General features: G+C 33.8%; 1 protein-coding gene across 1 annotated transcript in view; it reads left to right on the forward strand.

Moving 5' to 3' along the window:
• The first annotated feature begins 807 nt into the window (after positions 1-807).
• unc-13-4A overlaps positions 808-13,237 on the forward strand; it is a 42,749-nt gene continuing 30,319 nt past the window's right edge. The window contains exon 1 of the mRNA XM_008192683.3: positions 808-926. The gene's annotated coding sequence lies outside the window, so the exon portion shown is untranslated. The remainder of the gene's footprint in view (positions 927-13,237) is intronic.

Here is a 13,237-nt window from a genome sequence, read left to right on the forward strand (position 1 = left end):
GTTGCCATTTAATGTGTAGATTTGTAACGGTATTTTATTTCTGGATAAAACATTGAAACTGATTTATTGAGGTGCAACTACATATAGTAAATTACAAATTCATTTTGAAACTATCACCTTGTCAAGAAAGATTTCGAGGGAGCTGACAAAGTTTTACTTATATTCCTATTTTTAGCTGTGTATTATAATTCATTTTCTACCATTAACCAAAAATTTTTGTAATAAGGATATCAGCTAGTGTGTTATAAAAATGCGAGGCTTTTTACTTTTGTAGTAAAAAGAATCTACATATTTTTGAAGTGTTGTGTTTTAACAAAATTGTTAGAAACACGCTGAACTCATAAACTTTATAAAAACGACACGAAAAGAGTTATGGGATCTCTCTTTAAGAACTTTTAATTAGAATGAATAAATTTTACCAAATGATAATATTTATAAGAAAAACTACTATATAAGTAAAAAAAACAAGTAAAAAAATCAATTCATGGTAGCTTTGTTACCCAAATTTGGGCATTTTGAGATTTGTTCCAATCGGAGCAAAAATCCCGGTCCTTTTCCACATCACCACATTCCACGTCAACACATCCATCAATCAGCGAGCTCAAAAAGCTCCCTTCAACAATCGAGCAACACCTGGCGAGCCTCCTTCCAAAAGTCAAAGATTCTGTTAATGAACTTGTGGAAGGCGAAGGAAGCGCTCTCCAAAGCAGCGTAAAGGATTGTGCGTAAACAATGGTGTCTTGGGGGCTCTGGGGGGCCCTCCAAACGCCAATCAATGATATAGGGGGCAGTGCGCGCGCGCGTCGCACCTGGAACCCAACTTCGTCCCATTCTATTCGCGATTTCGTCTCGAACGGCCGCGATAATGTGAACTGTTGATCCTCGCTCACGATACTCTTGTTTATCCTTTACGGCATGGTGTAAAGGTAAGCACCGTTTTGTTGTTGTTTCGATGTTCGTACCACCGAAGGGATTCGGGTCTTGATCCTTCGTCCTTTCGGAACGATCTTTGAGGGACTTTCGGTAAATCATCGCAAAAAATCCTCCGGAGCGGACGGAGCCGGAGTTTTTCCCCGAGAGCCACAGGTTTCCCCATTTATTCCATGAATGGAAACGACAAAGTTACACTCTCGCATCGTCAATAAAACCAAATGGGATAATTTAGCGCCACTTGTAATAATTTGGAGTCGGAGGATCAGATAAAATTTACGGCGAAGCACTCCATCAGAGTGGAATTCGCCGAATTTAATTTTTTCTAGTCTTGGACGTAAATTGTAAATTTGAGCCAAAAACGAAGGGATGATAAACAGTGGCTTTCCTTTTATATAAAATTTAATTTTCCCTTGCCCGCTCTGAAAAATTTAGAATATATTTGAATTGCAAAGCTTGCAATGCTGGGACAGTTTACGGCCATTTCATTACGATATTAAAAGATAAGGGGCGAAAATATCAAGAAGATGAAAAATAACTGCTCCAGGTGTTGATTAAGACGTTTTATTTTTATGAAAAATAACTTTTTATTCCGTATAAAATTTTACACACTTGCGAGAAAATGACCAGACCTGCACTAAATCACACTTGGAAAGATCAATACCATGGAAGATAAATATTTGACATTTATTTGCCGTTAATCACTGTCAACTGTCGTGTAGTATATCTTATTACTTTTATTGTGCTTTACCTCAACATTACAATTTTCCTACTCCCTTGGCGTGCACGTTATCACACAAAATTTTAAAATTAATTACCGACGTTCTACTTTTTGTACCGGAAACTTTTTTTACTGGCATTCCTTCGAAATTAATTTGTGTTAAAACCAGCTTCTCTTCAAAGTTGTCTTTTTTAAATGAAGCATAAAAGTGGCTTCAGAATCTTGCTAGTTACGCAGTTTTTATTAAAAAACTGTTAATTAAGTTGTAGAGTTTTAATTACACGTATCTAAAGAGCAGCTTTTTCGAGATTTTGATTCTGAAATTTAATATTTTAAGCAAAGTTTATGCGTTGTGCTATCGGTTAATTATCAAGGAAAGCCTGTCATTGTTTTTCAAAACATCAGTGTTTATTTTTCTTCCACTTGTTTTCTGGTATTCTTTAGTAGAGATTATAATAATTATTTGTTACCGAAATAACAACTTTTATGACATTTACTTTTAATTTGTGTGAAAACTTATAATTTATTATCATTGTCAATAAAAAATAAGTTTTTTTAAGCCGTTAAAACGTAAAAAACTATTATAACTTTGCCAAAATTTCTTAAAATTTTCTTCCAAGTGCTTGTTTTTTAATTTTATTACTTTACTTCTAATTTCCTTAATTATTGATTGACGATGTCGCAATGTTTATATTTTTAAACTTGTTAGAAATACATTCTCTAATCTTTCAGTTTTCGTTGTGTTATAGTTAAGTATATTGAATTTTTTGCCTTCGTTTTAAGTGTAATTAGTAATTACCTGCTTTAACAAGTTTTTAACATTTTTTTCTATGATGGGACAATTAGTGCACTTAACTTTGTAAAAGGGCTCTCGGGAATATAAAGTTGTTTTTTTATGTAAAATAGGTTGTTAAGTTTTGAAACAAAATTTCAACCGTTAATTGTTCACCGCCTTTTACAAAACTTTACAAAAAGTGAAATTTTTTAGAGCTGTGCCTGATTACTATAGCACTTTGGTTGAACGTATCTTAAGAGTACCGAGTCCTAGTCACTGCTGATTACTGAAATAACTTAACTCCTTATGGCTGTACGTTTTTTTTTTAAATTAGGTGAATGTATTTAACAAAAGCACCTAGAAAAAGTATCAGATTTTTTGGTAATAATCAATTTTATCACCCGATTTTTCAAACAAATAACGCGATGAAAGCTCAAAATTGACATCAACCCCAAAATGACAAATTTGTTTACTTTGTTTGCTCTGAATAATTAAATTCAATCTGGCAGCGATTATTGACCCAACATAATTTTCTGCTTTTCTTATTTTCGAATTTAATTTGACAGCAGGAAATGTTCTATCCCGAGTTTAGAATTTTTCGTGTCGCAGCAGAAATGAATATTTTCGTTTTCTCACGAATTCTTTTAAAAAACGTCTTTCTTACGCTCGAGCAAAGTTTCAGCATTGTCGAATTCCAACTTAAAATAACTGTAAGAATGGGAGGATTTATGGCAGCGGCTTAAACACTGCGTTTCTGTACTGAAGTTTCGGGTATTAACCGATTTATTCGTCTCTTATCCCAACTGACGAACAAGTAGTTTAGAAATATGACTGAAAACTTCAGATAACGACGTAAATGAACTTTCAGCCGTAATACTCGTTAAAAACAATTTAGATTTCTGCGATTTTGAGTTCTAAATGTTAGAATCCCGGTTGATGGATGGCTTGTGACCGCTTTTAAAACTTGCAGAGTTTGGAAAATGAATAATATATGCACACACGGGGAAAGTGAGTTTGCACAAAGATTTACGGATCAATAAGCTCGCATGCGACTTTCGCACAGTTTCATTAAAATTATACAAAATGCGTGCGATAAATATTTGACACTATTGCCAAAGATAAGAGTTCGTTAGTTGAAAGAAACGAATCGGAAATAAAAACGAGACGACGTTTGAATGCAGATGAGGCAATAGACATAACACTAGAGAAAATGAGGAATAAACCCGAATTAATATTTCAAGATTTGGCCAAGTTTCCATTTCTGTCCACCTTAAATTCTGGAGTGGTTCTTGATGCGAAAAGCCGCTCATGTTTTAGTTGACATGTAAATTGACTCCGACCTTTTCGGATATTTATTTCAGCGGATTTTTCCGTTATTGGCCGATGAAATAATTACTTTTGCAGGTCGTCCCCCTTATCAATTGCGTTTTATGGCACATTAATTTGCCGGACTGATTAAAATAGTTTTATGGGCAACATATCTACACACGAAAAGTTTCATTTACTTTAGTTGCTCTCTTGAAAACTCGTAAAATACTTGGTTAATTAAATTAAAAGGCGCTTGAGGACGGAAAAAATTAAATATCCGCGACATTAAGTCCATTGTTGTGCCTCCTCCGAGCAATTTTGTTAGTCATTCAAATCCGATGGAGATATTAACGATATTGGATATATTTTGGTAGCGATGGGGAATTTCCTTAACTTAATGACTTTTATAACAGATATAAATTCATGTGTCTTTACGTCCAATCAATTCACCTATATTGCTACCATTATTAGGTGGAATTAATGATCGGATTAACGTCCTCAATAACATTAATGTACTTAATGCTTCCAGGGCAATATGTTGCCGTAATTGGTTTTGACTTGCATTTATGAGGCTCAAGTATCTTGTAATTGAATATCCAGATATTAGTAGTCGTCTTAAACTGTTTCCACAACACATTATTCACAACGTAATAAACCGGGCTTCCTCCTTCTGTTTTTATAAAATTATCGATTTAATGTTAAAATGACATTATCATAACGACGATGTTGGGAAGATCATATTAAAAGGTCACTTTTGAAGTTGAGTTTTCTTCTTGATGGTATCATCGCACACAGCAGTTATCATAATAATGCCAAAGTCGTATTCCTGCCGCATCTCTTATGATCTTTCATACGACAAGTCAATTCCATTTTGTACTTCTGTTTGTTTCACAATTTAAAAAACTGTATTCCACCTTAAGTAGGTCGATCTCAACGAAGTAAGGAAAATTTTCACTTAAATTATAAGAGTAGATTGTTTGGTTTTATTTTTAACTTAGAGGTTTTATCATAAATATACTACTTCATGAATTCTCTCTGTATTTATTATTTTGCTAGAATTGAATTAACAAATTACTCTATATAAAAATTCAAAAAAGTTGTGAAAGAATTTTTTGGGAATATGTTGCAAATGCAAAGATTGTTTTGTATGGCTGTACATTACTAAAAGTATTGTTATTTCAGGTTTTATGTTTTTGTCAGCTCAGTTTAATCAAAAGATAATTGCTTTATTTCTCTTGAGAAAATTTGGAAAGAGACAGATTTTGTGTGAATAATGAAAAGAATAATTTCCCACCTGGAATTGACTAAAATATTACTTTATTCAGGCGTCGCCACAGTTTTAAATGCGTTTCCAAAATTCTTTGAAAAGCTTCAAAACGTCAGATTTAAAATACTAATCGCAAGCTGTTAGCGTCAGCTTTGAAATATGAGACACAAAGTGAAACATTTTCGGGATATATCCACCTGTGACTAAAACACGTTCGCACTAACGACATTTCAGTATTTCTTGAGCTTTATTCAGGTAAAGGAAGCAAATGGATGTTAATGAATACATAACGAGTTAAAAGGGGTTAAACGAATTTGATTTGGTCAAATGGTTGCCGTCTGAAATTTTTTACGAGTTGAAGGAAAGTTCCGAGGTGTGTGTCCAAGGGTTGATTTCATTGCTAATTGCTTCCACGTCTTTTGAAAGAGAATGCTCCAATTAGGCCCCGTTTTCCCAGTGAAAGCGCTGTCAGGCTCTGATCGAAAGCGGGTCGTTTGAAATTTGATTTTTCCGCCCGAATGAATCAGTTGTGTGTCATGTAAACAAATAATTTACATTTTCAAATAATATCAGCGTTCGTGGCGCGCACCTTCGGAACACTGACATTCCCAATTTCATCAATCTCCGTTTTGACACCTTTCTCTAACATAGTTTGTGAATATACAGCCACGAAGAAAGGAAATTCAATATCTGGGAACGGATATGCGTTATGAAAAATACGCACCGAAGTGATGGTTCAACAATTCTATTAATTTCGTTTTTTAGAAGCGGGAAATGCGCTGTACTAAGTTAACGGCGGATAACTTTTTCCAATTGCGAGACGACGACCAGTCGAAACTCCGGAAAACTCTAAACGAATAACAAAGTACCGTCACCTTTTTTTAATGCATCACGGTCTTTCTTTGATACACGCACCTTCCTAGAGAAAGATTGATGGTGGCATCCAAGTGTTCCACCTCTCCGAAGTTTCCTGTTACAAATAGCGACTCGCTCTTTTCTCACTCAGGGTATTAAAGTAATGAGAAATTTATTTAGATTTGGCGCTTGCTTCAAAAAGCAGCTCCCAATATTGAATCAAATTACTCATTTGACACCGAGTGTCTCAAGTGCTTACATTTCTACGTTAAAAGATTGAGGTGAGCTCTAACTACGAGCCTTTGTTGCACATTTGCATTCGTGTACCATCTGGAGTAACGTCATGTAAAAATCTCAAGTCTTTGACAAAAATGACTTATTATACCCTGAAAGCAAAGCACGACATAAAAGCGTCCTGAAAGCTCTAATGAAGATGTACACGGCAGTGTAGGCGGTTTTGTCTAGATCGCAATAAAAAACGTCTATTATTATTGGGTTCACTTATCATGATATTTCTATAGATACAACATTGAAAACACAGCACAACTGATTAGTGATTACACTTTTCCGATACAATAAAATGTCACATCTTGAAAAACTTTACGCAAGTCGAGCATCGATGTCAAATTCAGCATTGGAAAAAATATTGCATAAATTAAGCTCATAATCTAGCTACGTTATAAAATTAATTCATAATATTAGAGCAAACTTGTTTGAATGATTCAGTAACAATCTATCAAAGTGATGATCGAATAACTATCACATCATATCAAGTGATAATTGTTCTATTCACTGCATTGAAGCTATTGACTATTATTAAAACTTTACATTATTTAAAACTAATTTGAGATTGGATCAATTACAGGACTATAATTCTTTCACAGTAATAGTAATCGTTATTTGCTTTTATACGGTTTATATTACATTTTTGTGCACATTTTTTAACGTAAAAACATAATAAGAACTAACAGAAGAAGTGTTTTATTTGTATTAATTTTTGTTTTTTTTAATGCAGTGTATTTTCTTTTGAAATGATTTTTGAAAACTCCGTAATACACAGCTCATTATATTGGTGTGCAGACAAGTGGATCATGAATCTGGAAACCAATTATTACCGCAAACAATGAGGTGAAACCAATTAGAACTGCTCTTTTTTGTGTTAGAATTATGGGAACATGCTTGGTGCCTTTTTGTTGAAACGAACATCTTCAGCAATACAAACATACATGCAACAATAATACGATGTTGGATATGCAATCAACAGGTCAGCTTCATACATTTTGAATTATCGATTTAGATGTCCGAAATTATAGGGTAAGACCGGGAAGTGTGGATTTATCGAGGGCTTGTTGAACAGACATGTCATTATTTATAAATCTTTTTTTTTTGTAATGGTGCGAATTGCTACTTTTTAAGTTTAAAATAAACAAAATCTAACTTGAACCAGTGGTCGTAAATCTCCTCCAGTCTACTAAACCCCTGCTTACCCAACATTACCATACCTAGTTATTGTTATTAGACAGTCGCATTGCATTATTACCTTGATATAGTTTGGGTAACCAACTAAATCCACACAGTAAATCAATAATGCGATATTGCTAAACATCACACATGTTTGTTTAGAGTTTTAATTAATTGCTTCCTAACAAAGTGCAAATAAATTAAAGTAGATGAGGCCGTAATGTTCATTACATTTCCGAAAAGAATTTCTCGCTAAACGTTTCAAACGGAATTTATAGCGGAAAAGTTTCCAAAGTGATAAAGTCGGCTAAGATAAATATAATTAAAGTCCACTTCACAACTCTTCTTTTCCCACGTAACCTGCAATATCTTTTGTTCTCGTATTGATTTTCGTGAATTATTTAGACTAACCAGGTGCATAATTATTACGACATAGTTGTGTGAACACAATTCCATCGATTTTTAAGTGCTAATCGTGCAACAAAAGGCTGGAGGTACTGAGTTGCAAAGCCGTTTCAGTTCGTAGCTTATCCCTTAGATAATTTCAATTGAATAGACGATTGTTTTAGCGAAACAAGTCACACCAAGTTCAACCGAACAAATTCGTCGATATGCAAATTAGGCGGGTAAAAATAGCGCTATCAATTTACTGGAACATAAATATTTTCATTAGATAAGCGCTTGTTTGCGCTCTAATAGTGGAAACGCCCTTATCGGTATTAGTTCTTTAGTGATGGGATGTCGTTGTTAATTAAATACATTAAGTGGATATTCTGATATTCCTGCCGATTATTGCAAACATGGAAAGCGATCAATACATTAACACTAACTATCGTCAACGTGTGCTCAAGAATCGCTGCGAAATTTTGCTAATTTAGAGGGAGCACGTAACACTATAGTTTCCACTACTGAGATCCGTGATATGTATCCCAAATTTGCTAATTTGTACATGTATATTTGATAATATACTGCGAAAACCAATACCAAAAGGTAGAAACAAATTGTCCATTTTTCGGGTGAAACAGTGATTTTTTGCTTGAAAATTTTGAAATAAAAATAATGTTTTCTACTCAACTTTTTCGAAAATATGAAATACAAGGAGATTCTCCTTAACTAAACAATACGTGAAAATGCTGTGTAGAGATCTTCGTGAAGAAATTTAGTTGTTTACTCGTTATTTGATCTTTGCATAACAAGGCAGCTAAACTTTTAAAATAATTGGAAAAAAAGGAGCAGAGGGAGTAAATAAAAATCTGTAGGTAACAGTAATGCACAAGTATAAATAACCAAACATACATTTCCAATATGTTGAAAAGGGAGCAAGAATTTGTTGCTGCTCCATTATTAAAGTGGCAACGGCTTTATAGAAAATTCATAACATTGTTTCTCAACCCGTTTACTCATTAAACGGAAACATTTGAGATTAAGAAAGCCTTATTACTCTTCCGTGCCTTCCCACAACGTTTTCCTTTTACTTATTTCATTAGGCTATAAAATTTCCTAAAAGGGTTCACAAAAATCTCGGCTTATCCCGACCTACAAGGTTAGATTAAAAGGAAGTCGTGTTAAAGTGGAGCAGTTCACGTATCCTAAACAACCATTAGCACATGTTTGAGGAAATTGGGGGAGCAACGGGTAGAATTTATCTGTGAAAGGGTAATGTGCACTGAATGCATCCTGGAAGCGCAAGAATGAGTTATACACCGAAACAACCCGATAGAGATTGCGAATAAGGTCACAGGCTCTAGAAAACAAAGCGACATTTGGGTTTGTTTGACTACGTTCCCATCAGTTCGAATTGCATTCCAATATTCAATCACTTGCTTGATACACACAATTTGTGCGTTAAATACAAACTAGAATTGCTCACCGGTGGGAAATTGCGGCCTCAATTAGCAAACATTGCCTCGTGAATTAATTATTTTTACCACAAGAAGGTTCAATAAGAAAAAAAGCAACTGCTAATTGGTGAACCCTATAATTGGATAAATAAGCAATAGACAATATTACCAGACCGAACCCGATCACATTCCAAAATTAAAGCAAGTAAATTAATAATTATCTCAACGAAGGTCGCGTCTCTACCATTTCAAAGTGGAGCTTCGGACGCCCATCCTAATTACTAATAAATTTTCACACCAGTAGTTGCAAATTGTGAAAATTAACTAATAATAAGCTTAGAAACCAACTTCATGCTAATTAGAGATATTTGTTCCATGGCGCGTGTTTGAATGTTACATCTGCGAAAACATTAGTTAGCAGCAACAATCCAATTATTTAGTTGACAGCAATTTAAACATGTGTTGTTACGTTAATTAAAGTTGACAAAAATGCGCTTCCCTTCCAGATTTTTAAATAAAAATGCTCGAGATGCTCGTAAATCGTGAGATATTGTTATGGCCATTTAAGGATGGCATTTTGTTTCCGTGATCCCCAAAAAATGAACTTTGTGTCTGAGGCACTGCTTCATAAATTGTGGCTGAATCTCATAAATTTACGTTGAGTCACGACACTTTTAATTTTTTCCATTTAGCCATACAGAACGGAATAATTTAGCTGTAAAGTTTAATGAAATTATTTATTTTCTTACATAAATCAGTGGATTTGCACGGAACGTATTAGCATAAATTTTACACCGAGCTATGCAACATATAACCGAAATGTAGGAACTTCACTGCGAGATATAATCAATCATGCAAGTAGAAAATTTTCATGAAGTGCGATAAATCTGAGCTGATATCTGGTTTAGTGTAATTACGAAGCCCGTTGGTTGGGAATTTATGAATTTTTGGATTTGCAAACACTCGTAACTTCATTTTAAAGTTGTGTGTTATACGTCCAGGTACGTACATTAAATTTCAACATTAAAACAAGGATCATACGTTGGCGAAATTTTCACTAATTTGTAACAAAGTTCTTTAAAACCTTTTCACATATTAGAGAATTAACGGAGCATTGCAATATTCTACCAAAAAAAACCGTTTCTGTGACTGAAAACTCAAATGGTTCATCGCGAAACATGATTTCACGAAGTTCGATGTAACAAATCTAAGATCAACATTTTATTTGGTAATATTATCTGCCGGTTTTGTCGACTGTTGCACCCAAGAGGAAAACAAAATTCTCCAATTCTGTTGTAACATCGCGGAAGGAATAAAAGGATCACAGTCGTCGTGCCTGTTTATTGGTATATATTTTTTATAGGTTGCGGTAAATTGCATTTGGAGAAAGAAACTGTCGATTATCAGATAATAAAATCGTTACGAAAGCGCCAAGTGGAAGCTCGGCAATTAAAAAAGTTGTTTCAAACAAATAAATTAAAAGCTCTTTGGGGGCTTAGTTGCGGCAGGGTACCTTCACGCAAAATTTAGAGTCGTTCGGAGAAATCGCTCTACCCACAAATAGGATGTAATGGAATCCCAGCCAATTTATGCAGCAGCACATCACATCGGTCTAGGAATATCTTCGCGTTTTCCTAAGTTATTCAGATCTAGGGGATCGCTTAACTACGCGAGATTCTGGAGGAGGATATGACAGTTTAGTAGATCGGAGCCATCCTAAGACGTGGATTTAGATAAGGTCATTTTCTAATGAAATCCGGACCAAGACACTGCACAATAAATTGTCTGTTATTAAAGTCTTTGGAACAATATCGCGTGCATAAAATTCCGTAATACACTTCAAGGCTTAGTGTGTTTATAAATCTGCAGTTATGCAGCCTTTGAGCATTTGGAAGTATGCAAAAATATGTAATATTTCATAGTTCAACACCGTAATACGAAATGATTCAACATTTTATCGCATTGTCCTTCAACAATTATTAAATTTTCGTTGAGATTTGTAATACTGTACTACAAAAAACGAAATACTTAATATCGTGTATCAAAGACGTGTAAGTAAGTTTTCCACTTTCTGATAAGTGGTCAATTCACCAAATCTTTAAAAAGAAAAGTTTTTTCATTTTTGCAAATATGAAATGGACCAAAACTCCGACATACACTCGAAAGATTTAACAACTTGAAAGTTTTATAAATAACTTTGAAATAGGCTTGGGAATTCCACTAAGAAAGCAGACAAGTGTAACAGAATAAAATTGGACACTACAAAACCTACTGTTAGTTTTTTTACTCTCCTCCTTGAGCAAATTCGCTTAGTATTTTGGAAATTTGTTGGCAACTAAAATCTTTCTTTGGCTTTTTGATGCAGCGGTCAAAGTATTGCAGTTTTTTACTCTAACGATTTTTCAGATTTTTTAGTCTTGAATTTAGATAGATTTTTCTATTTTTTCAAGATTTGATTATTTACTGTCTGCGTCTGAGAAAAAACCTGATAGGTTATAATGTTATTAAGTTAATAACTGTAAATGACACACAAGTCAAACTTATGCTATTATTTATTTTGCATTGCAAAATGTGTAACTAACTGCGAACTAAAGATTTTTTGCAACTAAGTTTTCGCTACACCAACACTATTAGTTCTAAAATACGTTTGTTTTTACTTTGAAATAGTTTTAATGAGTCAAAACAAAAATTTAATCATAATTAACGAAGAATAATTATACAATTTTACGCGAATTTAGCATTTGATAAAAATGGTGGATGCGCCGGGATAATACCCAGATAATTAATTTTTAAATACTGCGATTTTGCACGTAATAATCTAAAGCGAACTGTTTTAATTTACAAACTGTGCTCTATTTGCTTGCGTAAATTACGCAATTACTGGGAAAAAAGTCGCGTAAAAATTAATATTTAAAAAAAATAGAGAGTAGTACTTTACGAGATACTTTATAAATCGTATAATGGAGCAAGTAAGTCAGAATAATTCTTTTTAAATTGTTCTAAATTTACTTTATTTGTTTTACGGTTAAAACACGGTGCGATGAGAACGTTTATGAGCGAAACCAGTTTGACCAAATATTTTTTCACTGCTCAATATACTCATGAATTATTAATTTATTACCACAGTGGTGTTTACATTACATGTTGAGGGTAGTGTTTTGTTGTTTTATATTAGAAACATATTTGTAAAAACAGCACTGAAAAGTAGGTCAGTAGGTAACAGAGAAATTAAATTTCTGTTAATTTACATAATGACAATATCTCGGCAGAAAAATTTTAATTACTCGTCCGATTCCAGTAAAGGGTTGGCTTCACAAAGCTTTACTTTTTTTAAATCCAAAGAGAAAATATGCAACAGGAAATATTTTGAAAGTAAGTGTTTATAATTATACAAGTTGCAGACAAGAGGAAGTGAAGCTGAAGCAAGTTAGTCCAACTTAAATTTAACAGTTTGCTCAGGTTTGCTATAATGCAGAACAACTTACCTGACCTAAATAACTTAACCGCATTTAATTTACTTAATTAACACCATTTTCAGACTTGTGTTTGCGGTTTGTAAACAATTTTCTTTATGAAATGGTACAATTGTTTGAAAATTTTATGGCTATTTGCTGGCAATAGAATCGTAAAACTGGCGGACGTTTTTTGATCTTATTATTGTCAAGTGTGATCGATACACTTTGTGAATTGGTGACACATGTCGCTTGTTTTTATGAACGTTTTCGCTAATCTGATGCTTTTTATTGACTACATGGTGTTGAATTATCGATGTAAAGCAGATTTAGGTTCCATTGAATTGTGTTTCTACAATATTGATTTTGAGCGAAATGATTCGGAAAATTGTAAGTATTAAGTTCTATTAGATGTTAAATATAGCGAAAAAGCGAAATACTCGCAAAAATGAAACTTAATCAATAGACCGGGCTGCCGTAATAAATTTAGAAAGCTCGTCTCTCAAGCATCTCCAGAGGCCTATAATCACGTCAGTAGGACGATATTATGAGCGAATTTCAATACCAATTCGTCAGAAAACCTGAATTGTTTTACCATTGGCCCACCACAAGCCCATTGGAATAATC

The sequence above is a fragment of the Tribolium castaneum genome, chromosome 1, assembly GCF_031307605.1.
Source record: "Tribolium castaneum strain GA2 chromosome 1, icTriCast1.1, whole genome shotgun sequence".
NCBI classification, from domain to species: domain Eukaryota; kingdom Metazoa; phylum Arthropoda; class Insecta; order Coleoptera; family Tenebrionidae; genus Tribolium; species Tribolium castaneum.